The sequence below is a fragment of the Anarrhichthys ocellatus genome, unplaced genomic scaffold (genome assembly GCF_004355925.1).
Source record: "Anarrhichthys ocellatus isolate YVR2014 unplaced genomic scaffold, GSC_Weel_1.0 scaffold6, whole genome shotgun sequence".
NCBI classification, from domain to species: Eukaryota; Metazoa; Chordata; class Actinopteri; order Perciformes; family Anarhichadidae; genus Anarrhichthys; species Anarrhichthys ocellatus.
The window spans coordinates 10,354,863-10,372,396 of record NW_022280036.1 but is presented as its reverse complement, the minus strand read 5'-3'; the positions used below and the strand labels follow the sequence as shown (position 1 = coordinate 10,372,396).

The following is a 17,534-nucleotide window of genomic DNA, read 5'->3' as shown; positions in this document are numbered from 1 at the left end:
CTATCTATCTATCTATCTATCTATCTATCTATCTATCTATCTATCTATCTATCTATCTATCTATCTATCTATCGATGACTTGACATTAAACTTAAAGTTGTTTGTGCTTGAGAAGTGATAATTATCAGCTCAGAGGCAGACTATCTGTGTATCCAAGCCTCAAAGTGCTGCAATCACAGAGCTGGACTTACTGGAGAGGAAGTCAGCATGCTTTGTCTCAGCAGGGGGTGTCAAGTGTGATCAAGAACAAACATGTTGGTGTTAATTCAAACAGGCGTTGTGGAGTGTGAACACAGAGAGAATTAAAAACACGTGGAGCCTTGGCGGTCCTCAGCTTGATAATAGCTGCATTTTTTAATAAACTTATTTTTAGTAGGAATTAGAAATAGGAGCACGTGGAGGAGTTCTTTTTCCGAGCTGTGATTTATGTCACATTTCATCAATTGGTGTCGTTAAAGAAAACGGCAAAATTCCATTTTGTGTGTGTGTTTGTGTCATCAACATGATGTCAGACGTAAGTGTGAAGGAGTCAGTTTGAATGGTCATGACTTGTGAAAATGGCTCTAATATGGACAATCCCCATGCACTGTAAATATGTTGATCATATCAATGCACACATACTGTCTCAGCACAATTGTAGCAAATATCTTCAGGAATACTCACCGGCCAACACTCACCAAAGCAGACACTTCCTGATTAACTGACCAATTACTCCTCAGTCATTGATTACCAGAGGCTCCATCAGTAGAGGATGGTTTACCCCGACAACACTGTATACACTGGCTCACACAATATAATTGGTATTCTGAATCTGTGCTTGGACATCCCAAGAGACTGTTGCCAGAGCCAGTGGTCTCTTAGCCACTTTAGATTTCTCAGTGTTGTGAAGTCATGTTTAGGCTACTGTGTGCAAGCAGCTTTAGACTGTACGAAGTGCCAGGGTCTGTTTATTACAGGAGGAGTTTTGTTTGCTTTTACAGCAATATCATGTATTTTTATACTCCGGACAACCGATCAGTATTCAGTTTTAGGGATTCACTTTCCAGTACTTCTTTCCTGTACAGGTAAACCGATTAGTAAGCAGCCTTTAACAGAGTGACTGCAGTTTAAGTTAGAACTGACCATCTGAATGAATTGCGAAGTCTTTCTTGAGGCCAAAATCAGTCCACCCAAGAACAAATTGTGACGTTAATGTGATACCTTCTTACGGGCTCGAGACATTAGCATAAGGGTCAAATTTAGGTTGCAGATACACACCTATATCTTAGTGAAATAATGATTATGATTCCTTACTAAATACGATGAAGTTGCAACATGAGTCATTCAAATGTATTTCTTTTTTTTTAAGGCTAGAAGCTCAATAAAGCGGAAAGCCAGCTCTGTGAGATATGTGCAGGTGTTGCTGGTTGTGGCGGCACAGGCTCTCTTATGCATGTGTCAGCACAGGGGTCACTTGAGTTGGGGGATGAGTCCATGCTGAAATATCAGACACACACACATGTCTGTAATTCCCCCTACAGGGCCCCAAAGCAACAGACTTCTACCCCTCCACATTGAAGGCTGTACACACCCTTGGTTCACCCACACAGGTGTTTTCACTTATTTTGCCTGATTAAACCTTGTCTAAAGACTGTGGGTACATCCCAAGTCTCTTATTTGTAATTTCCTCGCTCCTCGCTTGAACCGGAAGTTGTTCTGCGCCGCCATATTGACGGCCGTCCCAAAGCTCTTATTTCTGCTCGGAGGAGCGAGGATCGAGGATGGAGGAGGGATCTCCGAGGAGCCATGAGCGAGGATGCACGAGAACAGGCCGATACGCCCCCTCATTGTTCATCAGTGATGTGATTGGACGCTGCAGCTGATCGGACTGACTGACTGATCGGAGATTAAACTCAAGCTTTTATTTGATTAGTTTTCTGATTCACCGTCTGGTTTAAATACATGTTCATTGTAGACTGAACAACAAAAAGACCACAAACAACTGTCTTCATTTATTAGAAAGATTTGTCTGTTCAGGATCTGATATTTCCCTCAATAACTTTTATGATGGATACAATTAAAGTCAGAGAGAGCTGGAGAGACAAAACACTTTTTACTTAATTTATCATCATTTCATTCAGTCATTAAAGGCTGATCATTCCTGAGTGTCAGGTTTGATGAGTTATATCATTTAAATTTAACCTGAAACATTGAGTCTAATAAATTAATTCCAGTGTTCAAGAGCAACCGTAATCATATTCTGGGTTATTTAATAATCACGTCACAATCAAGAATTTCAAAACGTACAGACGCAAATAATTAATAAATAAGAGAAACGCATTCCGTCGGTAGAAATCGGTCCTGCGTTTTTAAACAGAACACAGTTTGTTAAACAGGTAACAGGCTACAGAGGGAAAACACCTCTACAGTGATGATTACTTTGTCTTTATTCGTTTTTAGTATTATTAGTTACTATTAAGTACAGTGATCATGTGTTCAGACACAAACTTCTCAAAAGTCTCTCCAGCTGTTAAAGTTGACTGACAGCTGTGATTAGAGCCGCCTTCATCAGAAACAGACGTCCGCTTCATGTGACGCTTTAGAGGAAAGGACGTCTCTTTTCTCTTAAAACATATTTCCTCTCTCCTCGCAGAAAGGACGCAAGTGAGGGAAAACAGGGATGCAATTAAGAGACTTGGGATCCACCCTGTGTGGGTGTAATGACTGCGTGTGTCTGTCCCTCCTATTAGTTATGTAGCACCTGTTGGCGTATGCAAGGCCACACCTTTATGAACTTTGGAGGCCTCGCTAATTCCAGCTCAGCTCCACCCAACGTCAACCGAAGCAAAGGTTGGGGCCTTTAAGTGAGATACTTAATTCTCATTGGTCATATTAAATGCGCCAAACAAGCACCATGTTGAACTTTTTGAACAACCATCGGAAAAAATAACACTGTGGGTGTGTAGTACGTTTGCCATTTGTATGAAAGTATAGCTCTGGCTTTGTCTAAATGTATCTTACATTTAATTTACAGTGTCTGATCTGTGTGTAGAGTAAATCAAAAATACTTGAATACGCCTGCTCATAGTCGACCATGCCTTACTGATGTGTTTTGGCAGGTTTTGTAATTCATGGTGGACCTACAGTATGTATAATCCTAAGTGTCCTGGCTCCCACTCAGTCAACACTGTAGCCTAGAGATGGAGGGGAAAGGTGGACTGACAAGATACAATTCAGAGCCACAGAGGTCTGTGCAGAATTATCATGTTTTAAATCAATACCTTGTTCCTGATGAACATTGTCCCACCATTCAAACTACACAGGAAAAAAAGGTAGAGAAAAAGAGGAAGCAGTGGAGCTTGTAAATTTCTCCTTAATCTCTCATCTGTCTTCATGGGACTTGATGGCTAGTTGAAGAGAGAAGTAACCGTTTGAAAGCATTAACTGTGGAGATCGTTGCAAGTGATAATTACCAAACATCTCATCTCAAAAGTTCATGGCTAGTATTGAGGCTTTGCATTGTTTGCTTAGTGGCTTGAATTTTTTGCAATGTCAGCTGTGCTGGTTTGAAATCTGTGCAGCTGACTGAAGAGACTTAAATTACCTCCTGACAATAATACATTTAACTATGAATTCAGACATGCAGCAAGAAGCCTCAATTAATTATTGTTGTGAGGTGCTTTCATAGAGTGGTGTAATGTTTTAAGCGTCTGAATAACTTTGTGTGAATTTGGTTTCAGATCAGATCTGATGGGTTGCTACGCGGTGTGCTGTTCAGCTCGCTATGCAGGTGTTAGCTACAGCAAGAGCTGTTGACATTCAGTACTAAAAGACCATCTATGTGTATGCACTCTATGTGTATGCACTCTTACTGCCTTACAGAAGCTGTAACCTGATAGAATGTATGTTCATCATTTGCTGGATATGCAGAAAAATGCATATTGCTATTTAAAAAGTGAACCAGTCCCAGGTACTCGATTTGCAAGACACCCTCCTCCACAAGCGTGTTTCTAACACTGTTTGTCAGCTACACACCAAGTCATACACACTATTTGCTGCCAGCATTGTGTGTTTGTGGCCATCGTGGGTGGCTTTGAAAATGAGTCACAAAAGAACCATGTACCTTAGTTGGAAATTGCAACCAAATAAAAAGGTTTGAAATTGATTCATCGGCCTCCATCCAAGAAGACTGTTACTCCATTATAAACGAAACACGTTCTTTATAGTCAAAACAAAAAAATCATCATAGATGAGAGTGGGCCCAGTGGAGAGACAGTTGAATGTGGTTGTCATGACAGTCTGATTGGACTTTGTAGAGATATTGCAATTAGACAGACAAACTGCTGGATCGATGGAACTACAAACATTACCATCTTTGGGCGGTGTTAGTTGTCGGAGAAACAATTGCATTAAATGTGTGCACTGTTTTACCAACCAAGGTATGTTATTAATAAGCCAGCGTCTTGACATTTTTAGTAAACAGAGCATTTACTGTCTGACCACATACTTCTTTAAACCTTGACTTATTCAGACTCTACTGTCTTAAAATGAGCTGGGATATTTGATATTCAAAGTATAGTATTTTGGCTCTACCTCTTATGATTCCTCTCCATCTTCAGATATGTGTATTATGGTTTCAGCATAAGTTTGATGACAATCACGTTGTTTTAGTGCTGTGCCTGTGCTGGTGGACTATTTAGGTTTTGCATTGCAGAGGTACCTATTGTTCTGAAGAGAGATGAGCCTAGAAAAGCAGGCTATGACCGCTGCAGTACAGAGCAGGAGAGCAGCTGAAGTGACAGCTGTATCCAGAGAGTGTCACAATGTCCACTCCGCCTGCTGTGAGAGCCTGTCCACAAACCACAATGGTATTTTAGAGGATTCAACCCTCTGGCATGAAAGTTTCATTTAACGCAAAACAAAAACACATCATTTTGAAATTTACTGCCTGATGATAGCAAACTCATGTACAGCTTTCTTTTTCTAAAATATTAACAATAAACATAATGGCAACTGAAGGCAGATTCTGTATTATTCAATGTGATGTGTAAGATCTAGCCCGAGTTTTTGTTTAAAACATTTAAAAACATGAACAGAATGTGAAGAGGGGACAGTGTTGTCGTCATGTCAAAGACATCTATGTATTGTGTTAGTAGAGATATCTACAGAAATGAGCATGCTAACCAGCTAGCCCTGTCCTGTCTTGTAATACCACTCGTACCTCAAGAAGTGATAGCGAGTCACTGTAGCGTCCAGTCTGTCCTCAGTCCCACATGAGAAGACGGAAGAATAAAGCTGCCCCGAGGTTCAATGGTACATAGTTCATTTGTGTTTTGATGGTTTGTTGATTAGATTAAATCCAAAGTGTCAGAAACAAGAAAAAGACTCATATTTTCATTAGTCCTCCATGGAGACTTCTTCATGGTAGAAGGGCGGGTGGCGGCTCTGGGTGACGGACCTTAAGCACCTTCGCATTCAGCCAGCGCTCATCTGAAAACAACATGAGACACAGGCTGAGAGAACATGATGTGAATAATAGTTTACACATAATGCAGACTTTTAATTAATATATAATAACTTTCATTTTTCAAAAATCATATACCTGCGGTCACTTAGCTGTTTTGAGTTGTTACCCGTTTTATTCGTAAAATCAATTAAAACAAGACCGGACAATATAGTGAGCGGATAGAGGAGAGTATAGTGAGCAGATGAGATAAGGAGGGAAATGGTGCCTGTGCTAGCATCCACTGAGGTGAGGCTCAGATGTTTTTCAGGTGGAGATCAGAGGGAGTTTGTGAGGGTGCCATGGCAGAAATTCAGCCCGCCTGTCAGTCCAATCCGTCCTCTGCAGTTAAAAAGGAAAACACTCACATTGTCTGGGGAGCCAGCCAGCTGACCTGCTGCTGTGGTTTGAAGCTGCACCTTGTAAAATCTTGCTGACAAGTAGGATCTGACATCAGGTGGAGAGGTTTCCTCTCTGACATCTCCCTCTGTATTTTGTTGCTGTGGTGGCGATGCTGGCAGGCCATCTAAACGCCACTACATATATATTCCTTTTTCATGGCCATTTAGATGACGGTGTCCCTATGATTATTCTAAAAACAAAATATCCTCTTTAATTAAACAACCCTTAAAGCTTTAATGCTATTGAAGCAATCCTTCCCTTGCCAGAAATAAATGGTCTCATTAAAGTGATTGATTTTGATTGATTTTTAACAAAAGTAGATGTGACAGTCCAACATATGTGTCCATTGAGGTATCTATGTATGCATCCACTATATAATCTATTTATATATCTATTTAAAAATAAAATATGAAATTGATTATTTAGATTGATGCACTTGTTATAACTTCAAACTGAATAAACCCAAACCCAGGATGCCGTGCAGATTTTCCAACTTGTTCCCCCTTACTTGTTATGATGGTATTGACTTGGGCTTGATATTTTAGGATGCAGCAATATAGCAGATATGGTATGTGTGTCCAACAATCAAGATGGATGCCAAAACCTACTAACGTTGAATGAAAAAACATAGTACGTGAAGTTATGTTATTAAAATACAACAAAATATCAGCATGTGTTGAACATTTCTTGTGTCATAAAATGAATCCTTACACATCTGTGTCAATGAGATTAAGCCCCTGATGGGAATTGATTACGTTACTTAAAAAAAACATTTGGCTCTCGTAGTATTTTTGAATTGTTTTACAACAAACTATGGTTCATATACCACAGATTCCATACATTTTATAATTATATAACTCTCCTTACTTTATAAACGGTGTATCTTATTTGATCAATCGTATCTTGTCTGCATCCAATAAATAAAGCCAGAAAAATGACTTTTTTTTATTAATCTTCGTCTTGCTTTATGAACGGTAAACATTTTAGTTGTAGATAACGAAAGGCAATCAGCTAGAATCCAGGATAGATCCTATTAAATGTCCTCCAGTGGGACTTGATAAAAATCTTTGCTCTGAAGAGATGGAAAAAATGATGTGAAGTGTGACAGAGTGACGGAGATGCAGATTAGAGGTGTGGAGGTGTTTGTGAGGGATAATTTTACAAGGCTTCAAAAATGTTCTCGGTGATGCATATCCAGTGTGAAAACAAATGGATAACAGTATCCAATTCTGAATCACAAAACATCACATTTTCTCACAGCTTGTTAGGCAGCCATTACTTACCATAGCCATGACTTTTTGTACCCTCTTTTCTAACTTGAGTTTTGAATGGACTTGGTCTTTAATTAGAATCATCGCTTCGTTCGCCAAATACAGTTCAATAAGGAGAGACAAGTCGGGTAAAGAAAAGATAGTTTATTAATAACAGATTATGTAAGAGCATTAGTTATGTCTGTATATTATATGTTTGAATTGGGAGCCTATCTCAGGTTGACTACGGGTGGCAGTGTGTATTAGTGTGGCAGGTAGTTGATATATGGGGCACAGGTGCAACTGACAGAGGTGATGATGCATGGGTGACGGGGAGATTGCACGTTTTTTACCACAAACCAGACACACCAGAGGGAGACCAGGAAGCTAAGTGATATCAAATTGTGTTATCATCTGTGAAAGCTTATTAAACGTGGAACCTCACCCAGAAGTGTGAAAGCCTGGAATCTCTTTGTTCTAGCGAGTAAGGAACAGGATCTTCTCCCGCACCCAGCTGAGTGGCTAGTTACTGAAATCAGTCACTACAGATGATATGTGATGATAAAGTCTTGAAAAAGTCTTTGGCGCTTGGACTAGATAAATCCCCCAAAATAAACCACAGCCTAATGTTTCCTCCAAAAGAATGTTTACTTACCGAGCGGGAATGAAACGGCTCACAAATAATTGATGAAGATGGCATAAGCTGCTAAGAGATGAGGCATAACAAGGAGCAGGATATAAATTTGAGGTTAAGAGATTAGAATCAACGATTTAAACAATTTAGACAGTCATGTTTTCTATACCTACAACTAAGATCATCACTTAAAGCATATGGGGTACCATGGAATGATCATTTGGGATCACATCACCTACATACTAACTGTACTCATTCTTTTCTGTATCTTTTTACAAACCTCTGTATATTGAGCGGGTCTGGACTAAAGACCTCGAACACCTGACGGAGCACGTGTTATTGGACTGGGATTACATTTGGAAAACCATAACTGAAACCTCTAAAATTCCTAATCATCAGCAGATCCATCTCAGTTTTCTCCACCAAACCTACCTCACACCTAGGAAAAGTTTCTTAATGAAAGTAATTCATTCCAAATATGTACTCTTTGCACAGAAGTACTTGCTGGCTCTTTTATGTGTATGTTTTGGTTTTGTAAAGAAGTAACTCTTTTTTGAGTCATATCCTTCAAAACCCCACGGATGGGGACGTCACAACTTCCGAGTCAAAAGAAATACACCGGTAGACCGTGGAGGAGAGTTGCCGTTATGCCAACTGAGCATGCGTATTGTGGTTTGTGATGAGTTCGGCAATGACCAGGGCACTTTGCTTGAGGCCGGCGTGATCCTGCTTACGGACTTCATGAGCTGCACTGATGTGGATAACTTCTGAGCATGTCATGAATGATTGTGCCTTTTATCATTGAGTACTCCCTTTGCTTGATTGAAAACTAAACCATAAAACATGAAACCTCACAGTATACTCGAGTTAAAAGTTCCAAACAACTGTACTTGTAGTAACGTTACATAGGTACCAGGATGGAGGCTACATTAAGGTACGGATGGGAACCTTGCAATTTGTTCATTTTTACCATGACAATTTCTGCATATTCCACCTAAATAAGCCTGTAGAGGGCTTTAAGGGAACAGCACCTGAGGCGTGCATGGATGGTTTGCTGGATTTAGCCCGAGACTGCACAGTGCCGATCAGGTTGTTACCTGCACAGAGTGACCCGGAGTAACCGGTGAGATTCCCAGGCAGGGAAATGCTCCGACAAACGAGACTGGAAAAAGGTAATGTGGAAGCTTGCCAATCGTGTTTGTAATGAAAACACACAGAAACTGGGCTGAGGGAGAGCGCACGTACTGTACGTAACAGCAACATGAACGTACTGAAGAGACAATCATATTTAAAGAGACAGCAGCAATATGATAGGCTAACGATGAAATTGTTTCGTTGTGCTATTGGATAGACGAGACCAGCTGATCTAAATAGCTGTTATGATTGACAGCCCCGAACAGTGAAATAATGAGTGAGCATGCATGAGAAGTGAAGGGTAGATATGAGAAATACACGACAAGCCTCTAAGCATACAAGAGTATAGTCTTCCTGACTGAACCTACGCTAGAGCTTCATTACAATGTACACAGGAATATGACTTAGTGATACAGCGCAGTAAAAAAAGTGTTAAAAAAGTTTAAAAAAAAGTAAAATACTGTAATTATACACAGTTAAGAATGATAAAATGCTTCATTATTTTACATATTCTTTTTAAGACTAATAAATATAGTGCTACTTTGCCCTTTTTGTACAGTCCTGGCAAATATTGCATTGTTCATATATGAGTCATAGATATATTGTACTTTCCCATACTATGTGTGTGTGTGTGTGTGTGTTAGTGTAAGGCTATGCACTCTGCAACCTATGCACTAATATTCAAGCTCTTTATGAAGTAGAATCAAGGGTTTTGTTTTCAAAGTATTGCCAAATGCCATCACTAAATGAAATCTTTTGTCAGCTTGACATTTCTGAAAAAAAAAAAAATCCTCATTTTCATCAAAGGAATAACATCGCCTTCGTTCATAAATCACAATCACCATACGAGTGGCGTGGCGGTGTTTGCAGCCCCCTTACTTTGATGCCTTTGCTGTCTTATTAACACAGGAGAGGCTGTTGGTTCTCCTTCACATCAAAGTGGATTTGTGTTGAACTACCTTTTAAGCAGCAGGTGTTCCTTTGGAGCAAGAGTGTGAAGCAGCATGACAAGCCTGCTGTGCAATTGGCTCGTATACATGGCTGATAAAAAAATATTAAGAAGTGATAAATATTTAAGAATGGTGCCTTTTTTGCATGAGTAAACCAAGATGAAAGTAGCTCAATATGTTCAGCATGCACAATAGCCTCCTGCAGTCTGTGCTCGTGTTTATTCTTATGTTATTTCACCTTTATGTGTATCAGATACACTCTGGGACGGACAAGTTTCACAGGCATATGTGTAAAGGTGAAAGTCATATATTTTGTACTGACACACACATGTAAACACAGTCATTTTGATTTATGATACATATACAGTATACATATGTAAATACCTATGCATATACACACATTAATACAAATATTGTACTTGCAAACACTAAGGCAAAGCATTAAAAGTGCAGTAATTGATTCATTTTTAAATGAACAATGGATGAAATGATGGGGAAATTATGATATGTATTATAAAAGGAGATAGACAATCTTCCCTCCACTGGTCGACTCATCGTATTGATAGCATCTTTTAGCTCATTATTTTGCTTTTTGTTGTGTTTTGACTCACTCTTATCAACCCTGTTCCCAGCCGTGGTTGTTCTCATTAAAAAGTCTCTGATAAGCACAATAGCAACTGCCTCTGCAGCACCAAGAGGCAGAGTTAGTGAGCAGCTGATGAATACTTCAGCAGCACATTCGGCCAGAAACTCAACTTCACATGTCTACTGGATATGTCAATGTTTCAGCTTGTTCAGCTGCTTAAAACCCAAATATGCATTCTGGCATCTTTTAATTTGGAGGTAAACATTTTTTGAAAACGTTATTCTAAAAGTATATACATTGTCATTTAACAATCAACCTGACTTAACTTGATGAATGGCCCCTTAGGGATGTGGGCATTCGGCCACTAAACTAAGTGCATTCAAAAGCATTACTGTTGTTATAGTTCAGGGCCTACATTCTATAAACAATTACTTAAAAGTAAACGAGATGGATGGATGAATATGAGGAGAAATTGGACCAGAGAGCCTTGACACTGTGGAGTCTCTTCGGACAGTTGGTACCAAGAAATGTGATGAAATGAATACCTAGGCTATTCTCCTTTCCTCATTTATTCCATGTGCTATTAATCATCTCATCTGTTCTTTTCCTTTCTTGTTTCCCTTTCCTTGTTCTTTATCACCCTACTCTCTAATCTGCCATCAGCATTGTATATTACTCTTTCTGTATTACCTTTGGACCACCATATTTGAGTATATCACAGGACTACACATTATACATGACAGATCCTATTTAATCTCGTATGAGCAAACACATGATTTAGCATGCAATTTGAAAGGTGTCTTAATTCACACTTGTCTACCTCTCAATTATAATACTGATAATAATAATACTGATGGACCGGAGGGAGCATAAACCATGTTGCTATGTGACTAATAGATAGTTGGAGGATTATTTTGATCTCTTAAATGGAGAGAGCAGCTGGCTTTCTTAAAGACTGAAACAGGTGCTAAGCAGCCACTGGGACATTGTTGGGAACATTATGTTTGCCTGTCAAGGCCCTCTGAAGATCGATTTGAGAGTAAGACATTGCCTTTCCTAGGAGATACAAATGCAGTGTGCCAATCCCCTTTGTTTCTAAAGTAAAATAATCGTAAAGGTTAAAAAGACGTCCTAATTGATAGCAGCAACAAACACATCATGCACACAAAGACAGCATGTTGTGCAGTCAGTCACCGTATATCTCGTATTTTCCTTCAAGCTGTTAGTCCTCTGTTGACTCAGTTTCTCAGTGTATAAATCTCGCCGAACAACGTCCAAAAATACAGAACAGAATGTTCTGTGATGACTCAGAGAGTGAAAGATTTTTGTCTCTGGTGTGACTAGGTGGAAAAAACTAAAAATAATATGTAGGCCTAGCAATAATATTTCTTGATCCTCAGTCCATCAAATCTGTTGTTATGACCACGATGCGTATGTCAGCTGCAATTACGTTGCATGTTTAGCTAATAAAAGGATAAAGGAGACAAATAAAGATACTGTACATGATGATAGAAAGCTTGTAATACTTTTATTGCACATACAATAGAGGAAGGCATGAACAAAAGACTGACTGTAGATTTGTGATTGACTCTCACTGACTTTCATTTTCAACATGACACACCAGGTTTCATTCCATCTCGTCTCACTGGTCCATCACACTAAACGTACAGGCATCTTTGTACACGTGTGCAAGTTAATACTTGACACTATCATGACAAATGCATGAATGGAACTGGCACACTGTGTTCCGGAACTAATTCCCCATCCAAGCCAGTGCTGTTAGCTCTTGTAGAGGATGTGCGTTTGCAGTAGCTCTTAACTCCTCTCCCTCACAGAGAGTGTGAAGCTGTATACTGTAGCCGGCAATGCACAGCTTTCGCTATTGTACAGCACCTCCGTGTGTCCGCGAGTGATCACTACACATTTCTGTCACTGTTCAATGTGTCCCCCTGTTGGTCAAGAAGAATAAACACGACTTAATGCGGCAACACAGTGATGTTGCTGCTCATCACAGCTAAGGCAACTGACAATATGATGATTGGTTTGTGTGTTGTGCCTGTGTGTTCTTCTTCTTCTTCTTCTTGAAACAGATATTATGGTTGACCGGTGAGCTTTTAAATGATAATTAGTCTCCGCTGTTGCCATGGTCACGGGAGCCAACCGGCAGAGGAGCGTGTGTCAGAGGCGGCAGCGTGACACACAGAGAAAGACATCGGCCACCGCCTCCTCGCAAAGATGCCGAGTTAGAATGCAAGGGCTGAACACACTCACACCACAGCACTGTGCTTGAATCACCAACGTTCATTAGCACCGCTCCCTCCGATGCAGAATTACATGGGCAGCTGCATTTTCCACGGAAAGGTATTTCACTTGAACATGACTTCATAGTGGACAAGCTGTAACAGTGTCATTTAAGGGCTGTTTTCATTTACAGTCATTTGCTCATGTGATTCATGGTGTGTGATGAGAACACAACGGGTACAGATAGGTATGACCAGAAACAGCATGCAGATAATCATCTAAAGATAGATGCAGGACTCACACTCACAGACTCACACACTGTACAGCACCTGACGAGATGACACTCTCATTTAACATCTCTGCCTCTCTGCTGCCTTTCTGTCAGCAGGGTGTGAAGTACAATGTGTGTGCGTCAGTCTCTATGGGATGTATTTTGTATCCTCAGTTTGAACCAAAGCCAGGTCATTAACCAAATTAATGACAAAGTATACCCCTGATTTTTGTCTTTGTTTTTTTTTCTTTTCATGGTCTGTTAATGCCCACACAGTATAATGAAAATGCAATATATAAGAAAGTACTGGGACAGTTTTGCAATATAATATAAATATAATATGTATGTATATAGTGAATCAATTTTATGTTGTGTCATTAAAGTAGTTATTTCTTGAACACTATATACCTGCTGCTATGTACAAATATAAGATAACATGAAAGCCCAACACTTAAAATGGACAGCAGCTGTGGGAATATAAAACAATTAGTATATTAACTGGATGTGAACATCAAATATATTTGACTTCCTCTAGAAAAGCCTCAGTCCTGTTGTTAGCTATCAGTGTTGTGGAGGGAGGACAACTTCAGATTCTTTGATCTTCTTTGATCCTTTGTGTACGATATCTTACAGAAAATGATTGATTTTTTGTGCGCTCTCCTCGAAAGCAATCCGTGCGCCTGTGCAATCCCCTGCAGTGCAGAACCTGTTCAGGCAACAAAACTACTTGGTGAGGTTAGGAAAAGATTGTGGTTCTGGGTTAAAATAAGTATGTGTGATATACAACATTCAACATTGGTACCTATATACCAATGTTGAATGAGAACAGCTTTCTGTGATCAATATTGAAAATGACAATATTTAACAAATAATGTTGGACACAATTAACAAAACCAAATTCTACATTTCACAGTTCACAGCTGAGAGAAGTTTGATTCAAGGGTACTATTTGAATTACTTTAACAAAAGTAGAGTAAGTACACTTCTAACAGCTGGAATAAAATCACAGATTGCATTTTCAACAGCTGGAAAAAGACATTGTGAGTTTAGGGCATCATTTGGCTGTCTAGAAAGGTAAACACATCTGTATATATACAGAGGGGAAATGTGGAAGATGACTCAAGAGTCCATATTGGGTTTTGTGCCTCTTATTAAGCTGTGCATCTTTGTCTGTTGCCTGTGGAAACAAGTGGTTTCCAAATGGAAACCCTGTCATAGGCAACAATTTAGCAGAGCTCAAGACATAATAGTCTTTGTTCAGGTTGCCACACGGAGGGATTGATTCAGATCTCTGTGCGTTATTAAGGCAGAGTTTAATAATGTTTAGCTAATATCTGTGTCTATTTCTGTTGGTGGGCTTTAGTTTACAATCACCATTTTTTTGTCAGTGCAGTTTTTGGGCTTTTTTTCAAAACATTTTTGCTTGTTTCATGACATGTTAGTGGAATCTATAATATCATCCGTCATGGGGCGATCTTTGAAACTGTTTCGGGGAAGATACATTTGTTATAAATTGATTTTCAGCGTTATCTTTAGGCCTTATATCAGTTTAAGCTATACTGTATAAGCAAAATGTCCATGCTTTAGTTGTTTGTCACAATAATTGTGTAACAGAATAAAATTCAACATGCAGAAAAGAATGCAAATGTGTATTGTTAGCTTCTCCTAATCATCATGTGAGATTTACAGTTGGCAGTAGCACGCTGTACATACACAGGTACAGCTGTGCTATGAAAAGGAGGATGCAGAGGAACTTTGGTGTATTGTAGCAGTCAATCTGGTTGCCTCACTGGGACACTGGGACACTGTTTCATCCAGCGTGACATTTTCTAATCCAAATCATGTTTTATGCATGTCCTCCGTTGGGCACTGAGAGATGAGATACAGGGATTTTTGTTGATACAAGAACTGTGAATGTGTGTGTGTGTGCATGTGTGTAGGTCACCCACCTGCTGATTTTTCAACATAGCTTAATGTTGTGCTACACTCTTGAATACAGGAACGTCCATAGAGTCTCAGGTGCATGTGATGCCATATTACAAAAGAAGTGGTCCCTGAAAAATGTAACTGGAAAATAAATTCAAACCTTCCACAATTTGTTGTTACCAGCAAAGACCACGTTGGCCACATAAGAAGTAATCAATAGAAGGTACACATTCGATTCAATCAATACCGGACGTAAGCCAATATGCTCATTTAGTTTTCATTCTTTTGCTCACACACTCTCTCACTCTCTGTCTCTGAAGATAGAGATTTACCTTTCACTCACAAACACACATAGTCTCTCTTTTTCTCTCTCTCAATCTCCCCGTCTCTCATTCTAAGATTTACTACTCCCTTTAAGATAAAGATGGCACCGCTTATGCCTCACAGAAACCTTCAAAGGCTGGCTTTCTGGTTCAAAGCCACCCGCCATCACTCTCAAATAGATTTCTTTGAAAATTTGTATGGGGACATTTTTCGAGGTCTTCATCTATAAATGATGATATTGTCGTCTAAATGGAATGAATCAGACTGCTGCTTATTCATAGTGCCCATCAGTGGTTTAATTGATCGCAACATTATCAAGCAGTGTGGTAACCTGGCACTCCAATATGAATCAAACAATCAAATGTTATCTGATAACGACTTAGATTACTCAAGTAGGCCGTCTTTAGTTTGAATATGCAATTAAACCATAGCTTTGAAAATGTTTGAATGCATTTGTAACTGCATCTACTATTTAAATTGTGTTTCTGACCACTTTCCTGAGAAGAGAAGAGGGAATAATAGCTAGTTTTTTAGTTTGAAGTTTTCCAGTAGACTATATGCACTACTAAAAATCTGTTTGTTTCAGGCTATATCCCTATCATGATCATGCCTTCATATGTAAATGGTCAGTTTGACAATCAAAATGTCCTATTACTCTCAACGCTCTTGCAAAATGAGTTATTTTAAGGTAATGTTTGAGCTTTCAAAACCCTTTATTTTTGTGCAACATCAAGTAGCACTCGTTCACAAAATATTCCATCTGGTATCTGCTGTCACCTGTTCATTCCCCTGTTCCTTATTCCTTTGTTTGTTTTGTTTATGCATAATTGACATTACTAAATTCCCTCCACCTCCTAATCCTGATGCAGACAGGGCTTTTTTAGCTTACACCAATTTACTGGTGACAAGATCCCTTGACTTATCTCCAGTCTCTCTGAAGTGCAACACACTCCTGTGTGTGGTGTGATGTAATGTGGATCCAGTCAGTGACTCACTCCCTAGCTGTGTTTTAATTGCCTCCTCCGATGTTGGCATTTCAAGGCTGCGTACATCATAAGAGTTTGAGGACACATTCCAACTCTTCCTCCAAACGCGACAGAGAAATGCAGCGCTCTGTTGCCTGAATCTGGAGATCATGGACGGTTTATCAGTTGGAAACTTACATCACTAACCCAATGAATGGTGGTTATTGTTAATGGTGCGATCAGGCTGTCCTTACCAACTTGCTAAGTTGGGGAATGTCACCTGATGTATTTATCAGGTTTGTTCTTGTTAGCATTCTTCCAACAATTCTTCCCACACTGTGCCACAAACGGGCTTACATTTGTCATATATGTCAAAACCTTTAGTATGAACTCAGATATCAAGGGACTTTATCGCTGGTATTTACCACCTCATTTGCTCTGACTTGTGTATTTTCAACTTTACAAGTTGAGGGGAACTGCAAGCAACATTGGTTGTGATATCTGTGAGGCTAGGGGTGAGGAATGGCAAGTATGCATTTAAGGAGGAGGAGGAGGAGCAACCCTTCAATCCTCTAAAGTCTGCAACATCACCGGCCTATTCCTTCGAAAGTAGAGCCCCTGCATTGCAATGCATGGCAGCACATATTTGCTGTGAATGCAGTCAATTGGAAGAATCATGGAAGTGAGGTAACAGCCGCTGAAGAGACATGAAGCCACTGTTATGTAGTGCCTGCTATAAAGAAATACACTATATGTGATGGACACAAGAGTTTGTTTTTGCCTGTTGGGAATCACGAGCAGTGGCTTCTGTGTGACATCATGTCTTTTTTGGTTGATTTGCATGTGATAAAAATATTCAACGTACAGACTCGTACAGAGGCAAATGCCACTCATCAGTTGGCACATGTCCTGCATGCCTGATCAGGCTGCTATATAATTGAGGTTGTGTGCTCTGCAGCTGTGTTTTGGCCAGTCTTTCTAAGACATGCAGACACAAGCCAGAGATCCATTTTCACATCAGTGTGTGGCTTCTGTGCCAGTACCATTATTATAATTACTGATACTGCTTGCCCTCTGTTACCAACGATATAATGCCTCTGGGAAAACTCTGGACAAATTCTGGACTGGAAAAATCTAATTTGTCGAGAGGATCTTATCATTTGCTGTTTAATGCTGTAATGGCTGTAAGGCCGGAGGAGGGGAAAAGAAAGAAAGCGCTCTGTTTGGTCGGAGAATATACTTTTGTCTCCCCCCCCCACACACTTCTAACTCTCTCATGGCCAAACTTCAAAGTCCGCCCTTCAGCATGAAATATTAAGCAGGTTGCTGTGCTTATACCTGTTCCTCTATGGAGTGGCTTCTTCTATTT

At 39.7% G+C, this 17,534-nt stretch overlaps 1 protein-coding gene across 2 annotated transcripts in view; it reads left to right on the top strand.

The window, feature by feature from the left end:
- tub (TUB bipartite transcription factor) overlaps positions 1–17,534 on the top strand; it is a 41,906-nt gene that overhangs the window by 512 nt on the left and 23,860 nt on the right. The window lies entirely within an intron of this gene.